This window comes from Podarcis liolepis (genome assembly GCF_965112155.1).
Source record: "Podarcis liolepis genome assembly, chromosome: 10".
NCBI classification, from domain to species: domain Eukaryota; kingdom Metazoa; phylum Chordata; class Lepidosauria; order Squamata; family Lacertidae; genus Podarcis; species Podarcis liolepis.
The window spans coordinates 11651964-11675834 of record NC_139562.1 but is presented as its reverse complement, the minus strand read 5'-3'; the positions used below and the strand labels follow the sequence as shown (position 1 = coordinate 11675834).

Sequence of the window (23871 nt, the reverse complement as noted above, 5' to 3'; positions counted from 1 at the left end):
GAACATAGGGAGGGTGGGCGGGTGATCCGATGCGCGCAGCGAAAAGAGGAAGCTCAATGCTGCGCGCAGAGTATTTAAAGGCTATGGCTGTCAATCACAAAATGGCAACATATAAATCTCCTAGCAACAGGCAGCTCCATGATAATGGTGGCCAAACTCTTTTCCCACCCAGCAACAGTGGGTGTCTTGCTAGCCCCCGCCGCAACACGTGATCTCCATGAAGGAGAACACGCTTAAAAATAGCTCAAAAACTACACGTCACTATCTAAAGAGCACCCACCACCCTGAAAACCATCCTGAGTTTACACCATGTAATGCCTTTGCTGAAGCAGCAGCATTGGCGGCTAATATGGTACCAAGCTGAGTTCAAGGTTCTGCGTTCAGCATTCAAAGTGAAAACCCTGGAGATGTTTACATTGCCTGACTCAAGTTCTGATTGAGAACCAGGAACCCTCCAGCTTACATTGCAGGATGGGATGTAAAAATATAAAATGATAACTGGCTGCCTGTGGCCCACTGGGGGTAAGGATATGATACTTGTATCTTGTATACAAAGATGAAGACCTAAAATATCATCTCATCCCTTCCATACTCAACTTATCACTGTGCTCCAAAGGAGAGAGCCACCATCTCATCAGGAGGCCTATTCTGTACAACATCAGAATTGGGCCTCAGTCCAGTATACCTGAAGGAGCATCTCCACCTCCATCGTTCTGCCCGGAAACTGAGGTCCAGCTCCGAGGGCCTTCTGGCGGTTCCCTTGCTACGAGAAGCCAAGTTACAGGGAACCAGGCAGAGGGCCTTCTCGGTAGTGGCACCCGCCCTGTGGAATGCCCTCCCACTAGATGTCAAAGAGAAAAATAACTACCAAACTTTTAGAAGACTTCTGAAGGCAGCCCTGTTTAGGGAAGCTTTTAATATTTAATAGGTTATTGTATTTTAGTGTTCTGTTGGAAGCTGCCCAGAGTGGCTGGGGAAACCCAGCCAGATGGGCAGGGTATAAATAATACATTATTAATTATTATTATTATTATTATTATTATTATTATTATTATTATTATTATTATTACAGTGTGATAGCACCTACTTTTCTCAACTCCTTCCCGTCGCAGACACCATCTTTATTCACTTTTCGGTGCCTGTTGAAGACTTTCCTCTTTCAACAAGTCGTCTAAATGAGTATTTTTTGTCCCAGTTGGTATCAGAGCTTTTTTATAAAAATGTTTTATATATGCCATTGTCTCCTCATCACCAGCATACAGAACATGTGATCATGTAATTTTATTCTTTGGCTCAACCTGACAGCCATGCCCAGGGATGTTGGAGAATTCTAACAAAAGCAGAAATGGGGGCAGAAATTGCTTATGTTTGCTTAATCGTCCCATGTCCAGAACAGAAATCAGTCCAATGAATACAATTGCTAACTGCTGTTGTTGTTGCTGCTTTCAGTTATGTAATTGGTTATGGTTCCCCCCACAATCTGCATTGTGTTTCCTTTGCCTTGAAATGAATGGGGTGGACAATGTAATTAATTACACAAATTACATGATTTTGCCAGAAAGGACAGTGAGAAAAACAATGTCGTTTTGGGCGGAAGACAAACGGCAGCAGAATGGAAATGGTGCTGTGTGCGACAAAGGCATGGGCACAACAGAAAGCGATGCTTTGTTATATCTCTAGCCACACAACTTGTGACATCAGGGAAGTTTTTAATATTTAATGCTGTACTGTTTTTAACATTTGATTGGGAGCTGCCCAGGGTGGCTGGGGAAACTCAGCCAGATGGGCGGGGTATAAATAATAATAATAATAATAATAATAATAATAATAATAATAATAATAATAATCTCTTGCCACACAACCTGTGACATCATAGTTGAACACTGGACTGGAATCCAAATACCAGTTTCCAAACACGGACTGCACCCTGAATCCCAAACAGACAAAATGGAAGGGTGCAGAAACTGGAGTGGACATGGTCAAACATGCGGAAGAAAATACAGAATCGTTCCCCGCAAAATGTTAGTTGCCTCCAGCAGGGGGTCTTCGCATGCAATGGAAACGGACAATAGGAATTTTCTTCTTCCTTCTTTTTTTTTTAAAAAAGAAATGAGCATTTTTGTCATACTTAAAGTATTTAGCCTGACTGCATCTGTGAATGAAGACATTAAAAAAAGCCATTATGTTTTCAACTTCAGTTAATAATAAGGCTATTTTTCCACCCACTTGCCAGGCCCAGCTGTAATGTTCTAGGGCTCAAGTGGGAGTCAATGCAAAACAAGGATTAGGAAGATAAATGATATACAGAATACAGTGCCAGTTCACATAAAATATTAGCAGATTGGAAATGACTGTTTACTGTCTCACTGACTACATGATGACTTTCGTGTCTCCCAGAGAACGTACAGAAAACCATCTGCCGATAAAGGAGACCGCGCCGCACCTGGGTCATGACAAATTAATTTTTGAGCTAAGCCTGTAAGGGGTGTGTGAGTACACACACACACACACACACACACACACACACACACACACACGTCAGCCAAGCCTTTAAGGAGTTTGTCTCTACCCACCCAGGACTATTTTAACACGACACAAACGTTGACCAACTCATTCATCAACATTAGCAGAGAACAAATTTGGATGGCTGGGCTTTTTTTGCTTTGTTTGTTGTTTTTACCGTGGCTAAACTGCTTCATTATTAAGGAAATAAGGGCTGCTTCCAGAGCCAGCCTGAGATGTTCTCCTGCCAGAGTTGGCACCTTGCAACCAAGTAAACCTGGATAGTACCTCTGGCCACATGCAGAGTTGGTATTAAATCAATGATTTATTTCATACCCGCAGGCAGAGGGAAAATAATCTGCACCACTCTGCTGCCCATCTTCTCTTCTTGTAAGGCGAGGGTAGATAATGTGCTGCCATCCAGATGTTTTGGGCTACAACCCTCAGTTCGTTCTTCCTCTCTCCCTCCAGTTTGGGTAGCTGTCAGTGAGAGATGCCACCAGGATATCGCTCTGTTCTTCCAGTTTGGCAGCTTGCCAGCCAGGTGCCTGGTTGACTTTGGTTTCCCTGCCATTGTGCCTTGCCAGCTTGGAGCACCTGTGAGAAACTTTCCATGCCAGGAAGTCAACTTTCCATGGCATGAGTCAAGTGCCATGTGGAGGTACAACGAAAGGAATATAATTGGATTGGCCTTAGAAAAGAGAAGGGATACTTCGTCAGGCTCATTTATGCCACAGAACCAGCCTATCAAGTCAAACACAAACCACCAAAGCCAACTCTTCTGTAGCTCAGTGGTAGAGCCAGTGTCATGGTCCGGTTCATGGGCAATCAAAGTCCCGGCTGGGGATGTCAGGACAGGGGGCAAGATGGTGGGGTGGGAGCAGGAACGGGGGTCCAGGAGTCAGGAAGCCAAGAGTCCAAGGGTCAGTGAGCTGGGAGTCAAGAAGCCAAGGGTCTGAGGGTCAGGAAGCAAGGAGGCACGAAGTCAGGGGTCCGAGGATCAAGAAGCAAGGAGTCAAGAAACTGAGGTTCAAGGATCAGGAAGCAAGAAGCCAAACGCAGCAAGGCAGGGAACGTGTTGCTGTGGCAAAGAGCCGAAGGGAAATGCTGACCTTATATCCCTTCCCAACTCTTGCCACCAGGTGCTGTGAGTTACCAATCGGCCTCACCTGTGAGGCCATGCCTTGCCTCTTCAGAAGAAACTTAGGAAGGCCCCGGTCCTGCAAAGTCCTATTGGTCACAGGGCCTGGCTCCTGCACACACACCTGACACCCAGCATCTCCAGGTAGGACAAGGAATGTCCCCCATCTGAAACCCCAAAGAGCTGCAGCCAGTCAGTGTAGACAGCACTGAGTTAGACAGATCAATGTGTTGAGGTGCTTCCAAGGAAACAGGGGCAATTTGCAGGCCCCCAACCGGCTCTGGCCCACCGGCCAGTAGCTGCGCGATCTCCAGTCCCTGAAACAGCATCAAACAGTGAGCTGCAGCTTCAGAACTCTTCAGAAGCTAGAGCACGCTCTTATCAGCAGAGTAATTAACTCTTAGTGACGGAAGGGCAGACAGAGGCATATGTAAAGCATATTTACTAGCAGTTTATTCAGCATAGATCAAGACAAAAAAAACACGTCTGCTCTCCTTCATGTCTAAGAGCAAGAAGCATAAAGCAAAAGCTATACACCAACAGAAGTTCCCAGCAAGCTGTGCTGGAATGTAAACAGACATATGACACACAACAGCTCCACACATCTGTTTAGGTAGAACAGAACATCAATATCCTAACACAATGGTCTGCTTCACCCTGCATACTCAACAAGGGTGCTGGGGGTTATAGAAGTTATGGGAAGTCACGAGCTTTCAGTGTAGGATAGGGTTGTCATATTTCAAGGAGTAAAAATCCGGACACAAAAGGTTATTGAGCTTTTGCCGATCTGGATCCCCTGCATTCCAACAGAGTCCATCTGTGTACAGTGGTACCTCGGGTTAAGTACTTAATTCATTCCAGAGGCCCGTTCTTAACCTGAAACTGTTCTTAACCTGAAGCACCACTTTAGCTAATGGGGCCTTCTGCTGCTGCCGTGCCGCCGGAGCACGATTTCTGTTCTCAACCTGAAGCAAAGTTCTTAACCTGAGGTACTATTTCTGGGTTAGTGGAGTCTGTAACCTGAAGCGTATGTAACCTGAAGTGTATGTAACCCGAGGTACCACTGTACAACACTTTCCTCCATAAACTGTTCCCCATGCTTAACAAACCCGAACATCATTTTTTGGTTTATGCCATGAGACACCGGCACTTCTGCATGTTGGTAATCTTCTAGCTATTCCAAACCAAACTGGCCACCAACCTAGATAGGGTTTACCCAACTTGGGTCTCCAGCTGTTTTGGGGCTACAACTCCCATCATCCCTAACTAGCAGGACCAGTGGTCAGGGATGATGGGAACAGTAGTCCAAAAACAGCTGGAGACCCAAGTCTGGGAAACCCTGGATTAGGCAAACTCATGGAAGAGAAGGCTATCAAAGGCTAGTAGACATCATGGCGACGCTCTGCCCTCCACAGTCGGGAGGCAGCAACGCTTCTGAATACCAGTTGCTGGACGGGAGAGTCGCTCTTGTGCTTGAATCCTGCTTGCAAGGTTTCCCATGGGCATCTGGTTGGCCATGATCCACACAACAGCAGACAGCATGGTTGGGCAGCACCGCTTACCCAACTGCCAACAGCTGAGTCACTGCTGCTTCCCAGGAAGGAGAGGGGTGTGACAGTGGGGAGGTCAGTGCGGTGCAAACACACTGGGGCTCCTGATGGGGTGTTTGCACTGTGCCAATCTCTCTGTCACTTCACCCCTCTATTTACCAGTAAGCAGCAGCAACAGTTGGGAGGTCAGGTGAGTGTCACCACCCTACCATGCTTCAATACGCAGCCTGATGAAGCAGCGTGATAAAAAATGCCAGTGGTGTGGAGAAACCATAGATCGGTGGTACAATTCGCCAACCAATATGGGATGTAGAATATCTGTTAAAACTACATGTATCTAAATATAGACGGTCATTCACTCTTGCTAGATTCAACGTGCTGCCATCTGCCTTATTGCAGGGCAGATATGTGGATAACCGTATACGGAGCGAGTACGCCCTTGCCGCCTGACAGAGGTGGAAACTCTCTCCCATGTCTTGCTTCGATGTCGTTTTTATGAGGATATACGCTTGGTCTTCATTACCCCTGTTAAGCAGAAAATTTCAAGTGGGTTTGAACCTTAATGCTTAAAATCTGTGTTAGAGGACAAGCATCCAGAGATCACACTAAGGGTGGTCAAATTTTGTGTGGCTGCCATAAAAATCAGGGAACAATTACAAATTACCTCAGATGCAAACTCTATATAATATTTTAGAGACTAAGACCTAAACCACATTTCCAATTGCTAGCATAGTCTATTAATTATTATTTATTATTATTAATTATTATTATTATTATTATTATTATTATTATTATTATTATTATTATTACCACCCCGCCCATCTGGCTGAGTTTCCCCAGCCACTCTGCTCTGGGCGGCTCCCAATCGAGTGTTAAAAACAATATAGCATTAAATATTAAAAACTTCCCTAAACAGGGCAGCCTTCAGATGTCTTTTAAAGATAGGATAGCTGCTTATTTCCTTGGCATATGATGGGAGGGCGTTCCACAGGGCGGGCGCCACTACCGAGAAGGCCCTCTGTCTGGTTCCCTGTAACCTCACTTCTCACAATGAGGGAACCGCCAGAAGGCCCTCGGCACTGGATCTCAGTGTCCGGGCTGAATGATGGGGGTGGAGATATTGTTATATTTTATTGTTAATCCAAACTTAATTCTATTGTGTTTTATGCTCATTTAGTATGGTATGTAAAACTGGTCTGGGGCCGTAATAAAATTTATTATAAAATCTATCTATCTATATCTATCATCTATCTATCTATCTATCTATCTATCTATCTATCTATCTATCAGTGGTGGTGCACATAATTTGGACTCAGAAGGCCCCATGTTCTACGACTGTCATCTTCAGCTAAAAGCACCAGGTCACAATTTTGGGAGAGGAAACACTACAGTACTGGGTTACTGACAGAACAGTCTAAGCTGGTGTAAGGTGGCTGCCCCTCTTCCAGTCATGGTAAACCTGGGTGCAGAGCTTTTAAATATGACACGAGGTTTCCATGGAATCTACGGAACCAGCAAATGCTTTGTACTACCTCGAGTACCTTGAGATAGTTTAATAGTTGAACGCTATCACTTTATATACTGAAACACCATACAATGTCATTGCAGGCAGCAGCATCCGTTCTTACATCAGGAAAATTCCAGATCTGTATGAATGTGTCACATTGTAAGGCAGAGGAATGCTGATGTTCTATAACAGAGACTTGGCAAGCCTCCCGTCAGTCTTTTATGGCATTAATAGTTTCAATATATTTTAACCTTCTGTAAAGCGCCATGCAAATTTGCATTTAAATAAGATAGCATGCTCTTCTAGTTAAATAAGACAATGCATTGAACACAGATACATGTTCTAGATCATGTATATATATATTATGCATTGAAATTATGCACACAGAGACACATCAAGAGTTCAATGCATTGTCTTAAGTTATTTAAGTATTAGGTGGGCTGACAGATAGATATCTAAAACACATATCAGAGCAATCCAGAATGCCCCCCCTCTCTTTCTCTCTCCATAATAACTTATGCATATATAAGAATTTCGTAAGCCAGGGTGGGGGCAAGTTCGGAGCGAAGTGGAGATCATTAAAATGAAAGAATTTTCAGGTGAAAGCAAATTCTATTCAGCTAAGAAGGAAGTAGCGGCAGCTCAGAAAGCATTTCTTGGGTTTAGAACTTCAAGGGAAGAACCATTTCCATTTGAAAATAAAGGCTTTTTTATTTTTAAAATTGTCTTTAGTGGTGGGTTTTCCTCTCCCCCCCCTCCCTCAGTAAATGTAGCACTTAATTAGTTCAACAGACAGGGGGAAGAAAGCAATGTTATATCTTTAGGGACGTGGTCCCCTCAGTGAAAACAGTACTTGAAAAGCAATAAATAAAATGTATCATTTTATAAAAACTTCAATAATTTCAGGGAGGGGGGTGAAGGAAACAAGGAAGTCAAAAATGAACAGACTAGACAGCCTTCAAGAATTAGTACCTTATCCTCTGTTGCAAAAGGCTGCCTCTCACCCACCACTGGAAGCAATATTTGAAGAATCTAAGCTTGTGTTTCTGAATTGTTTTCAGGCTTTCCACAAGGATCTGGGTGGTCACTGTGGGAATACGTTGTTGGATTAGATGGGCCTTTGGCTTGATCCAGCAGGGCTTTCCCTATGCACTTATTTCACAACTTGGGGGTGAACTTATGGCCTTTTGACTAGGGAAAGTCCCTCAAATATTCCGCTCTGTAGGAACTGCTGTAAGAAACTGTCTCCTCAATGCACAGTTAGGAGCAGAGCCTAACTGTGGGGTGAAACTCTATGGGGCTGAGGCCTCTACAGATCCCCAGTTGTCATGCATGTGGCATGTGCCACATCACATGCACACATCATGCATGTGACGTCAGCCCCCCTAATGTTGGCCGCAACTCGGCGCCTGTGGTTAGGAGCCATCACGACACCAGCAGCCTGTTAGCCAATCCTCCCTGCTCTCTTTTCCCCTTGCATGTTCAAAAAATCCAAAATCAAAATGGCAACCTGAGCCATGCAGAAGATTGCAAACACTCCCACCGCTTTAGGGGCATCCATCTAGGAAAGTATATAAATGCAACATAATGGTTTTCCCAGTAGTGATGTATGGAAGTGAGAGCTGGACCATAAAGAAGACTGATCACCGAAGAATTGATGCTTTTGAATTATGGTGCTGGAGGAGACTCTTGAGAGTCCCATGGACTGCAAGAAGATCAAACCTATCCATTCTGAAGGAAATCAGCCCTGAGTGCTCACTGGAAGGACAGATCCTGAAGCTGAGGCTCCAATACTTTGGCCACCTCATGAGAAGAGAAGACTCCCTGGAAAAGACCCTTTTGTTGGGAAAGATTGAGGGCACAAGGAGAAGGGGACGACAGAGGATGAGATGGTTGGACAGTGTTCTCAAAGCTACCAGCATGAGTTTGACCAAACTGCGGGAGGCAGTGGAAGACAGGAGTGCCTGGCGTGCTCTGGTCCATGGGGTCACGAAGAGTCGGACACGACTAAACAACAACAAATCTCTAAACACATATTTAATGGTCAACATTATGAGGTTTCCCAGCGACATGATTTTTATTTGATGTGCAACAGAAACTTATTTGGGAGTGGAATTTTATACACTCATAATCCTGCTATAACCATAGTGGCACAGATGGGCAGATAAAAACAGCAGACCTGATGCAGCTGATTGTGTTGGAGGGCTTCAGAACATTCCTCCCCTCCTGCTTCAGATATCTGGTAGGCTTTTCAGGGCCATGGTAAGACTCCAAACAATGGAGTGATCATATCTTGAAGCAGTGGAACAAGGGCAGTATCAACACAGCAGTAAGAAAAAGGGCCTGCTCTTTTTCTCCCCTAGGAAGTGGAAATAGCAGCACATTTCTGATAAGCCTCTGCAACTTGCAGTCAGTGAGGCAGGGCTGAAGCAAGCAAAGCTCAGTGCTGCCTTCTGATAATGATGAGTTTTGAGTTTTGATAGGTTTTCCCTTAACATCACCCAATAGTTGAGAAAGGAGGAGAAAACAGAGGCAGACATACATATGGCTGAGGGTAGGTGTAATGGGTATGAGTTACTCGTGCGTAAACTGGTGCCTTTCTCGGTTAATTTGCCTTGTTAAACCTTTCTGACTGCACAGCCCCTTCTCATCGTGGCTTCCTCAGTCACTGGCAGAATCCATCAGTGGGCGTTTCTTGAACCTCTTCCAACATAAAAGTTGTTTGACACCCAGTCTCCTCCTCCTCCTCTCACTGCGCGGGAATCTTCTGCGCAGGGAAGGCGTGGGTAGCGGAGGACCTGGGCTCTCCTCACTGATGTCCAGTGAAGAGTCCTGGAGCCCTCTCTCCAATTCCCCCGTCTGCCCCCCTTTATCCCTGGTGTCGCACTGATTTGCTTCCCCCTCTACTGAGCTGTTTCTCCCCCTGCTGCTGGGTCCTTCGCCAGCATAATCTGGGAGCCTCCCCTTTGCCTCTCACTCTGATGTCAGTTCCCTGACAGTAGGGATGGAAGGATCGTTCTATTTCAATTCCCTCAGTTTCTCATTTTTGCCATCTTATATTCAGTTCACCACATTTCTGCAGCAATTTGTAAATACACAGACAACACACATTATTAAATCCTCATAAAAAATATTTAGTGCTTTAATATGAAATTCTCCCAATGAACACATTTTTGTCTGCAGTTTTGACTAACGCGCACATTATTTGCAAGCAACCTCTCTTAACGTCATGCATTTCTGCATTTTCACTAAAATCTTCATTTCTATACACATTTTCCCCTAATATATGTGTATTTGTAAACACTGGTTGGAGAACTGAGTTGCAAAATTTGGAAAGCTGTGAATTTTGAAGGATAAGTGCAAATTTTGAAGGATAGCTGTGTTTCGGTTCTCATATTGTTTTGGAACATGCAAATCTGATAAGTTCATTTTCAAATGTGAGCTGAATTGAATTTCTCCCTCACCCTCTAGCTGGGAATGAGGCTGGGCATTCTCAATAAAGTTCTCCTTGCACATTATTAGAATCCCTTTTTCATAGATAAAGGGGCAGAAAATACAAAGCACAGACACTGTCAGAGTGCCACTGTCAGAGGCAGAGTGAAAACATGTTCTCATTTCAAATCTGAAAATATTTTGCAAAGGTTTTAAACTCAAGTGTAAGTATAATAGAGACTGCCCTGTGTTCCTCTTGCTCAGTCCCGCTGGAGTAAGAGGCTTGATAAGAATTCCTAGTCCAAGGCTGCATATGCACTATACAGTGGTACCTTGGGTTAAGTATTTAATTCGTTCTGGAGGTCTGTTCTTAACCTGAAGCACCACTTTAGCTAATGGGGCCTCCCGCTGCCAGAGCACGATTTCTGTTCTCACCCTGAAGCAAAGTTCTTAACCCGAGGTATTATTTCTGGGTTAGCGGAGTGTGTAACCTGAAGCGTATGTAACCGGAAGCATGTGTAACCCGAGGTACCACTGTACCTTTAAAGCACAGTTTTCTCTCCTTCAAAGCATTCTGGGCACTGTAGTTTGTTAAGGGCTACTAGGAATTGGAACTCTTTGAGGGCTAAACTACAGTGCCCAGAGTTCTTTGAGAAGGGGAAATGTGGTTTGGATGTGCTTTAAAAGTATCGTGTGTAGGCAATCTGAACAAGTAAAAAAACCAGTTGATGCGATTGTTGGCATTCATCTGCCTAGAGCAGGGGTCAAAAAACTTTTTCAAGAGGGGGCTGGTCCACTGTCCCTCAGACCTTGTGGGGGGGGAAGACTATATTTTGAAAAAATAAACAAATAAACGAATTCCTATGCCCCACAAATAACCCATAAATAAAAGGGCACATTCTACTCATGTAAAAACAGGCTGATTTCCGGACCATCCGTGGGCCAGATTTAGAAGGCGATTGGTCTGGATCTGGCCCCCGGGCCTTAGTTTGCCTACCCATGGCCTAGAGAGAAAATGGAGTGTGTCTCCAAGGGTGAAGCAAACTGCTGTATTGGCATCACCAAAGTGACCTCCTTGGGGCACAAGCTTGGGCACCCCTCGCCTGTTCCAACTATTTGCATCTTTCTCTTTCTCTCATACATAGCAATTTATCTTTTTGCATCTTATGGCTTGCACTTAGGAGTATCCAAGAAACAGGAAAAAAGGCAGCATTAGGACTTTAAGCTGCAGAACTATGGAAGATCTCAAGGTTGCCATCAGAAGGGATGCGGGAGGAGGCGAGAGAATCTCTCCACAGAGCATTTCCAACACATTTGAGCTGAGCGAATTAGAACTGACACCAAAGGGAGGGGGGGGGGAATCTAATTGAACTAGCGAAACGCATAACACTTTGCTATAGAAACAAGAGGGCCCTGGTGGAATCACTCAGGTTAATGCTGTCCAACTTGAAACAACAATAATTTTATATCTCATGATCTGCAAACAGAAGAAAGGAAAGCTCTTGTTTAAATATCCTGACATTAAATGGAGAGGAAATTGTGAGGGGCAAAGCAATAGAAAAATAGACCTTTCTGCGAGGAGAAGAAAAAAATGTGGCCACTCTGTGAGGGGAAACAGTATATAGATAGATAGATAGATAGATAGATAGATAGATAAAGAGAGAGAGAGAATACATATATAAATAGTTCCTAGTCCTTTGTTTTATCTCACAGCTTAGATCTATTTATTTATCTTTAACATTCATATGCTTTTACTCACAGAAACAAAAACAACGTGATTCTAGTCCCTAGTGAGCTGGGCTGTTATTTATGGCTGATCTAGAAGGCAAAACGTTTTCATCAGCACCGATAGTCCTTCCCTCCATTGTTAGTGATTTGGGGAAATTACTGGAAAGAAAGTTCTGAATAGACTTCATTTGCCCTCAGTGAAGAAGCATTGCCCTCATTCTGAAGAAGCATTGCTCTTGTTCTGAATAGACTTCATTTTCCCTCACTGAGAAGGATCACCGATATGGACAAGCCAGAAAGCATTGCTTTGTTTGCCATAGTCAGATCTGATTGGCTCTGAGGTGTTGTGATATCATCACAACCACTACTTGTCTCCTGGCTGGGGTGACATTAGGACAGGGGTCACCAACCCAATGCCCATGAAGATTTACAATGGTGCACCTGGGCAGGTGCCTCAGACTCAGCCCCAACAATTCTCTCAAAATTTGAAATGTGCCCACTAGTCAGAAAATGCGGGCAAGCCCTACACTAGGAAGAAGAAACAACCCAGAGAAAAAACAGTGTCCAAGGAGCAGCAAATAACAGAGGAACCAGTGGCACTGAACAGATTTAAGGGTTTTTGGGGGACACCTCTTTTGCTTCCCAAAAGCAGTTCTCAAACCCAGCAGTGAAATGTCTGAACAGCAGTTATTGTGCAAAGTACTTTACAATATTATTCACACCATCCTCAGTCCAGTGAGGTTTCCCATTCAATTCCCTAAGCAGTTTCCATATGGGGTATGTGTACCTAAGAATGTCAGCAGAGCCCTGCTGGATCAGGCCAAAGGCCCGTCTGGAACAAGTACAATGGTACCTCGGGTTAAGAACTTAATTCGTTCCGGAGGTCCGTTCTTAACCTGAAACTGTTCTTAACCTGAGGTACCACTTTAGCTGCCGCTGCACCGCCAGAGCACGATTTCTGTTCTCATCCTGAAGCAAGGTTCTTAACCCGAGGTACTATTTCTGGGTTAGCGGAGTCTGTAACCTGAAGCGTCTGTAACCCGAGGTACCCCTGTACTGTGTTCTCATAGAATCATAAAAGGGTCCCCAAGGGACATCTAGTCCAATCCCCTGCAAGGCAGGAATCTCAACTCAAGCATCCATGACAGATGGCCACCCAACCTCTGCTTAGAAACCTCCCAGGAAGGAGAGTCCACCACCTCCTGAGGGAGTCAGTTCCACTGTTCTTATGGCCAGAAAGTTCTTCCTGATGTTTGGAATACAGTAATCTCCTTTCTTGTAACTTGAAGCCACTGATTCAAATCCTACCCTCCAGAGCAGGAGAAAACAAGCTTGCTCCCTCTTCTCGTAGTGGCCAACCAAATACCTATGGGTAGTTCACAACCAACGTCTAACTCAATGTCTATGAGAGGAAGAGGAGGAAGAAGAAGAAGAAGAAGAAGAAGAAGAAGAAGAAGAAGAAGAAGAAGAAGAAGAAGAGTAGTAGTAGTAGTAGTAGTAGTAGTAGTAGTAGTAGTAGTAGTTTGGACTTGATATCCCGCTTTATCACTACCCGAAGGAGTCTCAAAGCGGCTAACATTCTCCTTTCCCTTCCTCCCCCACAACAAACACTCTGTGAGGTGGGTGGGGCTGAGAGACTTCAGAGAAGTGTGACTGGCCCAAGGTCACCCAGCAGCTGCATGTGGAGGAGCGGAGACGCGAACCCGGTTCACCAGATTACGAGTCCACTGCTCTGTACCACTACACCACACTGGCTCTCCCCAACCACAGTAGTGCTATCCCCAACCACAGTTCCCAGCAAACCAGTTTTCAGAGGTATACTCTGCTGCTCCTACAGTGGAGGTAAAATACAGTGATTGCGGCTAGTAGGCATTGATCGTTCTCCTACATGGATTTACCTAACCACCTTCTGAAGCCAAGAAACCTTTGCAAAAGCAACGAGTTTCATTTCTGCATTTCCAACCTTCATCTAAAGGGTGCAGTCATTATACTCTTGTGGATTTGTCTCCCCTCCTCTCCCTCGCACGCGCGCGCACAGACACACACACAGATTGATGTTTGTTTTAAATTACCATGCACAATTGTTTGCATCTCTGCTTTGTGGCTTAAAAGTAATTAAAAATTTAATCACGGATCTATGGTATCTGTCCCAGAGATCACTAATTGGGTGGGCTCATTAAAAGAAATGCAACTGAAACATGCCCGCCTGAACTTTCCAGCACAATTTACAGTTCATTTATTCTTTCAAATATAAGTCATTCAGTGTTAATTCTGGGAAGGGGGACAGCTTATTATACAAATAAATACGCCTCTCTTTATAGTCAATTTTATTCTTCCGTAAGACAGTGCAACAATCTTGGAAACACTAGCTCCTTAAAACCGAAAGCTATAATGTACCAGACAGAAGATTCCCTTCCTTTCTTTCTCTCTCCTTTCAAATAATCATACATTTATGCACCACCGAGTTTAATCTACAGTGTCAAAGACTGACACATCCCTCTTAAAACTATGTACTCCTGGGCATAGATTAGGCAATAATGATGTGAAGGGAAATGCAGGAACAATCTAATGGGGACATTTCTGCTTTAATTTATGTACTTGTTCCCCTTAAAGAACTTTTTCATTATTAAAAAAAGATCTGGTTCCTTAAGGAACATCTCATCATGAGTAAAGGACTGTGAATAAATGGTTTCCTGGGCAGGTCACTAGTGTCCTATAGACAACTAGGAGTCCACAGGGCACAATGAACATGGGAGGAGGGAGGCAAAAATCCCAGGGCCTTGGATAGCTCCAAGAATGCACCGTACTCCCAAGACTCTTGGGGCTCAATGGAGGTCTTTCATTCTCCTTGGGCCAGATTGTTCCTCTCAGGCTCTGTCCCCTTTCCAACAAGTGGGAATCCTTAAAGGGGTAGTCCCCTGTCTTGGAGCCTAGCATTCTGCCACCCCACAGTCAGTTCCCATAGCTCAGCGGTAAAGCATTTGCTTTGCATGCAGAAGGTTCTAGGTTCAATCCCTGGCATCTTCAGGTAGGGCTGTTGGGAGTCTGAAACCCTGCAAAGTCACTGCTAGCTCATGTTGTCACACAGAGCTAGACAGACCCACTGCAAGGCCTCTCCCTATCTTCCTACCTTCAGCAATTGCTTCACGAAGGCCCTGTGTGCTGGGCCTGGGGGTTAACCTGAGCAATGCGGTCCAGGTCCGGTCCCGAATCCAAGGGTTCTGCGAGGAGTCAGTCCAACAGGGCCAAGGCAGGTCACAAGGCAGGGTCAGGCACAGGGTCTCAGGCAGGTTCTAGCAAACAGCAACATTGCTCCCAGAACCTGGGGCGCGGTCCGACAGCCTTTTATCTCTGGCAGGGTAACAGCCGGTCCTGATCCCCTGGTGACTCACCTCCCTGTCTTGCCTGAAGGCGAGCACTCCTCCTGCGAGTACTCAGGTCTCTCCTTCTCTCCAACCTTGGTCTCTGCAGCTCGGGAGACCTCAGTGGGTTACTAGACCCAGGGGCCGCCTCAGCTTCTCCTGACCCAATTGGTAGTGGAGCAGCTGTAAGTGATGGCCCAGCTGAAGGCAACGAGGTAATCCCCACATCTGGAGCCAGGGCAGGCTCAGGCCCCTGACTCGGCCCAGCTGGTGCTTGTTGCAGGGGAACCTGTGCAGACTGGGGCTCTTCAGAATCAGGCCCCAGACTTGGTTCTGATGCCACCTGAGGCAGAGGATCTGGTGCGGACTGAGACACCTCTGGTTCCGAGTCCGAGCCCAAGTCCCAGGCCATCACACCCTGTCATCAGCTTCTGAGCACCGGGGAAGCATCATGGAACTAACCAACAGAACAGATCCAACATGAATACCCTATTATCACGTTAAGAACATATTGCAGAAATGTTGGCATCCACCTGTCTGGAGAGACAATGGGGTGTGCCTCTGGGGGTGAAGCCAAATTCCTGCATTAGCAGTACCAACGTGAACTACCTGGGGCACAAGCCAGGGCAGTGTGCATGGAGGTCCTGGGATGCCCAGATGGCCTCACTGATGGGTTCCAAACGAAAGCAGAGCAAAATGTCTGGCACCTGCTTGGCCGCAGGAGTTGATGGAAGGAGGAGGACAAGGTCTTAGGGATTCCACTCTGAATTTGTGTAGAGTGTACTCTTTAGCCTTTTCTTCTCCTGAACATACCCTGCAAGTCATTGGAGCTTTAGGATCAGCCTTTTCCTTCTCCAGGATGGGCTTCCTTTTCATGTTGACGAGCCTCATCTGCCCCTCACTTCCCTCTACAGCACGTGCAGAAACCGCCTTCTTGTTCATTGGACCCACACTTGGTCTGATCTGCTCCATCTGCAGGAGCCTGTCTTTGCATGCAAGGCAAGTCCCTAACTCACTGAGGGTTTCAGACCCATCGCCTACTCTCACCTGGTTTAGCCAGCCAGTCGAAGCCACTCCTGGGGTGTGGCCACTGTTGCATGATGATAGCTCTCACCTATTAAAACACCAGTCGCTGGCGGGAGCAGGGGGCTCTAGCTTTCTATGAGGGCAAACCTTTTTCGTTTGCACAGAGGAGTCCCAAACAAGCACTAATCGACCTTCTCGAGCCTTAGTAACTGCTGGAGGTTGCCTAGTGCTGACACTGGCCTGCATGCAGAGGTTTAGCCCTAAATGGGTGGCTTTTCCATTCCCTGTTTCTTTACAGGGAATAATCATACAAGCAGCTGCTGTTTCACTATCGCGAGAGCAAGTTCTCTTAGAAAGAAATAATTGAAGGAGCCACACGGACCTGATGTTTCTGGCTGCTGCAAAACTTCAATCACACCCTCCTTCTCCCAATTTCAATGCAAGCAGAAGCCTGTATTTTCTTCCATCTAGAGGGCTTCTCATTAGCTAGTGTGCCAAGCCTGATATATATCAAGCATGCTTGAATCTTTTGCCACAGCTTAAGCTCACCCGATCTTAGAGGGTTCATGCTTTGCTCTCCTATGGACCTTTTATGTGACTTCTGCCTCACCCCACATTTCCGAGACAATGGACCCAAATGCTGGGAACAAAAGGATGAGGCTGTGATTAGAGAGAGAGAAAGAAAGTGTGCTATCATCCACTCTTCTTCCTCATTTCAAAACCCCTCATTCTGAATGTATTTCAGATCACATGGTATGTTATTGTAGCGTCTTCTGGGGCTCTGTCTTTTCATGAAATCTCTGGTGCCTTAATCTGCAGAACAACCTCAATGCATCCTTTGACTGGAGACCTCAATTTTTCCTCTCTCCTCCTGCCCCTCAAAGGTCACTTCCATCTGGTACCAAGGCGAGCCCTTCCCTCTGCGTCTCACAGATTCTTCCCCTCCACGGCGCACCGTGTTTCATCCATAAACCTGCATCACGCATTAGTGATACTTTTCTTACAAAAGTCATTTACCGAGGCAGCGAAATAGTATCGATCGCCAATGCCAGTGCCTGCGCTGTTCCAATCAGCAGCCTGACCTGTAACCTCTCTTACTTGAGTCTTCTCTTTCTTTATCTCTACCCAGCTTCAAATTCCACAGTCAGGGAGTGCCGTGATGGTGGGGTCTGAGAGAGCTGGTGGAATGGAAAAGAAGGATTTATGGGACCCTCAGACTGGGATGCAGGGAGACACCCAGCAGGTAGGTGGGCAGACAGTGGAGTAGAATTCTCTTGGTCACGTCGTGTGTTCTAAATGCGCAACTGGATGTGCTCCAAATGTATGGCTCGGCCCCGGATCTAGCCAACACAACAGGCACTACCCGTTTTCCAGCCTGACCCAAAATATGTTTATAGCTGAATCAGGCCAGGGGAAACCAATGGGCAACCTAAGAGGACACCACAATCTTGGAAACCTTGGGCAGTGGAAATGATGATCCAAAAACTCCTAACTCCAAAAATTTGAAAGGTGCAGGATCTTTCCACTTCTCCACAAATGCTATGTGGATTGAGGCTCTGCATCTGTTATGCCTACAGTTCCATGCACCTGCCATGTTTTGCAAAATCTTCTTTGCAAGTGTTCCACACTTATAACATGCAAAAAAATACCCATCTCTCTCTCTGTGTGTGCGTGTGTGTGTGTGTGCGCGCGCAAAGTAGCACACATTTATGCAATACTCTATATTGCTTTTGTAAGGGAAGAAAACAGCATGAGCAGATGTTGCTGCTGAAACCCGCTTCTTAAATGCTTAAATGCCAGCAGAAAGGCGACCCGGTCTACCACCCAGGTAGGCAAAAATAGTTCAATTCAAGCTAATGGGACACACAGAAGGATTCCTTTCAGCTGCTGCGGCGAAGGAGAGGCTTGTAAGATGTAGGGTGAATGATCCAGGAGAGAAGCCTGCAGAGCTCGTTCAAAGACTGGGTTGCCATTTCAAGACGTGTGCTGATGTCGTATTTCCTTGTATTTCCTCTTTCATGGGCTCTCTGGCCTTCCAGCATCCTGCCATGCCATACTTGCTACTAAGACAGCCCAGTCCCTACTGTCCCCAAGAGCCTGCCTGAAGTTTCTGCAGAGCTGGAAGTCAGGAGACAATAGCAGAATGGGAGAGCTTGGGAAACCCTAAGCAGCAACTGTCAGTTAGTGGGGAACCTTTTCCCTGTCAAGGGTTGCCTTCCCTATAGGTTAATCTGGTGGAGGCCAGCACGCCAGCAGCGAGCAGGAACCTGAGCAGAATACAGCCACTTCTTTCTCTTTCTTTAGTGCTGCCACTGCCTTCCCCTTTTCTGCCACTCACTTCTATTATTTGGTAATCACATTTACATGCCACCTTTTTCGCCAAGGAACTGAAGGACATGTGCACGGATCTCTCCACCCCAATTTTATCCTCACAACAACCCTGTGAGTTAGGTTAGGCTGAGAGGCAGTGACTGGGCGCAAGGCCACCCAGTGAGGTTTGTTTGTATCCTGGTTTCTCAGGTCCTGGTTTAGCACTCTAACAATTACCCCACACTAGTATGCACTCTCTCTCTCCACCTCTCCCCTCTCTCTCCACATTTCTCACCACCCACATGAAATTAGACCAAGGCCCACATGTCTGACTCACTGTAAGGTACGCTTCCTATGCTTACAGGTAACAACCAGACAGTCAAACAAGTGTGTGCTGTTAGGATTTTTATCCATCCGTGCTGCTCCAGCAGTAGCACTATGTTTTGTGTTTATCACGTGAGTGTCTGAGAGAACATGAGACAGGAAGGCTCAGTACTGTTGGAAGTTGGTTTCACTTCTGTTTGTGATGCTGTTCTGTACTGGTGCTCAAAGAGCACAGACATGCTGATGGATTCTCTGTACATAGATTGTAAAATAAAGTAGTTTAGAGCTACTGATGGACTCTTTCTTCTGCTATGAGATGCCAGAAGACAAGTGTGCTCCTCTCAGGAGGGAGGGGTCGCTTATTACCGGTCTCTCTGGACTGATGGAGATTTACAGCCAGGGAGGACCACTGGAGAGGTGAGTGGTGTATAAACAGAACATAGCACAACTCGTAAAAAACCCAATGCCAGCAAGAATGAAGTGCTGCAGAAATAAAGGGGAACTAATTCAGGAAGGCCAGGAAGACAAGTCGGCAACAAGCGTCAAAAGAACAACCATGTTTGCACTTGCTTCGCTTGCGTGGGATGGGAATTGCAAAAAACAGGCGGAACAATGCTAAAAGAACATGGTCAAGTCACAGCATCTTTTACTGCGAGGGTCTGAGGCACCGTCAACAGATCTTCACCCACAGATCTAGGTTGCCGAGGTGGGATGTAGGGGGATCAAAAGAGTATAGGAAGAGCCCACCTAGTCCAGTGTCCTGTTCTCACAGTGGTCATTCAGATGCACCTGAGCCCACAAGCAGGACCTGACTCCAACAGCGCTCCCCCACTTACAGCAACTGGTATTCAGAGGCATAGGGTCTCTGACAGCAGAGGTGGAACACAGCCATTGTGTCTGGCTGCCACTGATAGCCTTGTCCCCCATGAACCTGTCTGGTTCTCTTTTACGGCCATCCAAGTTGATGACCATCACTACCTCTGGGGGAACAGAAATCTATTCTTTCATAAGTGTCGTGTGCAGAAGGCAGCGTCTCTGAGCCTTCACCTCCCCCAGGTAGAAAAGAGGGGTTGCCTTGTTAACTCCAAAGGACAAGAGCTAGCAAACAGAAAGGTTCAACAGAGAAGAGATCTCAAATGATTGGATCCTAGTTAAAGTTGATCCAGGAAAATAAAGGGGGCAGGAGGAAGAGAAGTCGTACCATCTTGTCTATTCTCCTTTCTGTGTCCACACAGACAGGTCCCAGGCTAACCAAGCATGGACAAAGGCGAAGGCAATAAAAGGGAAACTGTCACTAGACAGGTCTCAGTTTGTTTTGCATATTCTCAATTCTGCAAATATGTTCATTTGGTTTTAATAAGTCCACAACCAAGACTGAACCTTGGCAATTATGCCAGGGAGAAGCTGGGCCGGAATCCACTTGTTACTTTACAATTTGAGATGAGAAAAGTATTTAATTCCAGTATTGCCAGGCCACATTTGAGAACACCACATTTCCACGTTGTTATAGAGAGTGACTGAAAATTATAGCATGCACAAATGTATTCTAGTGTCCTGCAGTCCCTTTTCTTGCCACCAGTCCAGTACCTGTCTGCTTCCTCCTCTTTAATCTTAGTGTTGGCCTTGTATAAATCACCAGGGGAAAGGTTGAGGGCAAAACTAGAGTGAGCTGGATCTGGCGCCACCTAGAGTTGGCCTCCTTGCCTTCCGCCCAACCACTCCCAATGGGCACCAGCCACCACTGCCTGCAAGCTAAAATAATAATGACTAGGAAACACTGAAAGACTTAGAATCCTCCATGAATCTGTCTAAATGTCTCTTAAGACTTTCCAAGCTGGTGGCCATGGCTATACCTCTGGGCAGCAAATCACATAAGCGAACTTTGCAGCATATGATAATTTAGTTATGAGCTCATGAATAAATCTCTCTCTCAACTCAGCAAAGAAACAAGATACAAAAATAAAAAATCTGCCCCCCCCCAAAAATATATATATATGCACACGCACAACACACCCAAAGATGCAAACTTTGTTGCAGACCCAAATTTTGGAAAAGTTTTAATTTGGACAGTTTTTTCCAGTTTGCAAAACTTGTCCCAATTACAGAAGTTAGGGCTTGTAGAATGGAGGCTTTTTTTTCAGCCCAATTTCCAGAGAGCTGAAGGATAAGTGCCTAGGAAAATGCTGCTCTCTGCTTCCGCCTTCAGCTCCTGCCACACAGAATTGGCAGCAGCACAGAGAAGGCAGGAAAATAAGTGAAGTAGGACATTTGTAGTTAGAGGGTAGAAGAGGCAGTTGGTAATGACAGCAGAGGAGAAAGCAGGAGCTGTCGGTTGTTTTTGACAGGGACTGTAAGAAACTCAGACAGCAGCCTCAAAAACAGCTCAAAGAGATCCTCTCCTTGCCCCTGCCGGGAGATGCTCAACTTGGGTATACATAGATAGTCAAGTGGAACAGAGCCAGCAAAAAATAATCAAACATTCTGAATCACTGACACTGGGAAGATGCTTGAAGGTAAGGATACCAATTAGAACATACTCCTTTGTCAACTGCCCAATCGCAGAGCCCTCCGCCCAAAGGTCTTTGATGTAAACAAATCCAGACAGACGCCACTGTTTAGCTGTGGTTAAGGCAGCTTAACCGCAAACTGGCACCAAGTCAAAATTCGCAAACCATGATTTGCAACAGGTCAGCAAATCAGAATAACAAAAGGTATGGTTTGATTTCCAGGAATGGAGCTGAGCTGGTTTGCACAGCAAAAGTCACAAAACCTCGGGATACCTTAAAAAGCACGTTTTGCGCGCCGGCTGCAGTTTGGCGCAATGTCCAAATTGACAAGCCAGTTAGTGTCATTGGTCTGCAGCTGGAGGTTGTTGTGCCATAGAAGCAGGAGGGGTGAGCAAACATAAAACAAAACAGACAAACAGGCCTGAACTACGGTTTGCCTGTCAGAAAATCAAACCATGACTCCACTTATAAGACCATGGTTACTGCAAACTATGGTTTGGCATGGTGCCTGCATTGACAACTGATGGTTTGCGATTGGCTAGCAAGCTACTATTAGAAACCCTACTTTGGGTTTGCCAACCATATTTTGAGCTTCCTAAGATTCAGCATGATGTCTCAACTGACAAACTATAGCAACAGCCATTGCTTTGCCTCCATCAGTTCCCCCAACTGGAGAATGAAACAAACTTTGGAAGTCCTGAAGCTGAGAGGGTGAAAAGCAGAAGCAAACAAGCAGCTCTAAAAAAAAAGGTTTGCCCACGGCATGTTTGGATCTTCAAGTCATCTCCGGAGTTCTAAGCAGTGGTTAGCGCAAACCATCATTAGCCACAGTACCCTCACCGAGACTTAAACCTACACACAGCACTGGGAAGTTATCCATCTTTGACTTTCTCCCAAAGTTTTATCAGGGGGAAAAAACCTGTTATCAGAAAAGTAGCCAGGACATGGGTCACAAGCTGCATTTAAAAAACAAAATAAATTGATGTGACAGATAAGTTGTGCATCCTCAGAGATTGAGCAATCAAGTGCATGCCTCCACCCCATAACCAACCCTTCTGGCAGTGAAAAGGCACTGAAACCCTTTGCCAAGTGTTTGAAGTCTCATATATTTCAGAATTCATAAGGGAACAGCAGAGCCATATTTGCTGGCCCCTTCCCCTCCATCACATCCCTGTCCCTGCCACCTTCAAAGGAACATAGGAAGAGGCCTTGTGCTGAGCTATATAATTGGTCCGTCTAGAATAGGGGTGCCCAAACTTTTTAAAAGAGGGCCAGATTTGATGAAGTTGCTGAGCCTTTTTTAGAGGATTTTACCCCAGGACATATACTGCCACAGGGGCCGGATTAAACCAACAGGCGGGCCGGATTAGGCCCCCAAACAGACTTTGGACATGCCTGATCTAGAACCACTGAACCATTGACTTGGATGAGGCCCTGAGAATCATCTACTTCAGGGGTCAGCAAACTTTTTCAGCAGGGGGCCGGTCCACTGTCCCTCAGATCTTGGCGGGGGGGGGGGCGGCGGACTATATTTTTTGGGGAAAAATGAACGAATTCCTATGCGCCACAAATAACCCAGAGATGCATTTTAAATAATAGGACACATTCTACTCATGTAAAAACACGCTGATTCCCGGACCGTCCGTGGGCCGGATTTAGAATGTGATTGGGCCGGATCCAGCCCCCAGGCCTTAGTTTGCCTACCCATGATCTAGTGCAACCCCTTGCAATGCAGGAGTCTTGTACAGGGATCAAACCTGCAACCTTGGCATCATCAGCACCACATGCTAACCAAGCTATTCCATCTCCCTAATCTAGCTCAGTGGTGTCTCCATTGATCAGCAGGGTTTTGGGCAAGGAGTCGTTCCCAGACTTACCTGGAGACGCCACTGGGGACTGAATCTGGGATCTTCTGCACATTTATGTGTACAGTTTTGCCCAATATGGACATTTTTGCAAACTGGTCTTGCCTACTGTAATGCATGTTTGCATTTTACGTTCACTAATACAGGTATACACATTTATACATAGACTTTACCCCAACACCTGCATTTATGTGCACTTGACATGGGCTGGAGAACTGCCTTGCAAAATTCGAAGAAGAGCTGGGTTTCTATTTGCATATTGTTTCTGAGAGCACTGATTAGGGAAGACTTTGATTGCAGTGAATTGAATTTCTCCCCATCCCTACGTATGCAGCCTAAAGGGCATCAGCCGTATACAAGAGAGAGATATCAACAGGCTCTGGGAAACCCCCAGTGTTTGCAGAAGTGCAATGAAAGTTTAGAGGGAGGAAAATGCAATGGGAGGGGATGGTGGAAACAAAGTTGTGTTCAATACCTATGAAATGCTGACTGTAGGGTGGGTGGGAGCAGGAGGTGGAGGAAGGGAGATTGGAAACACAACAGAGAATCCTGAACAGCAGCGCTCCACACTGCAACATCTCACTCCTCCCATTATAAATGTGCTAGGGTTCAACAGT

General features: G+C 45.8%; 1 protein-coding gene across 50 annotated transcripts in view; it reads right to left on the bottom strand.

Moving 5' to 3' along the window:
* CELF2 (CUGBP Elav-like family member 2) overlaps window positions 1-23871 on the bottom strand; it is a 547342-nt gene that overhangs the window by 168233 nt on the left and 355238 nt on the right. The gene's annotated exons all lie outside the window — the stretch shown is intronic.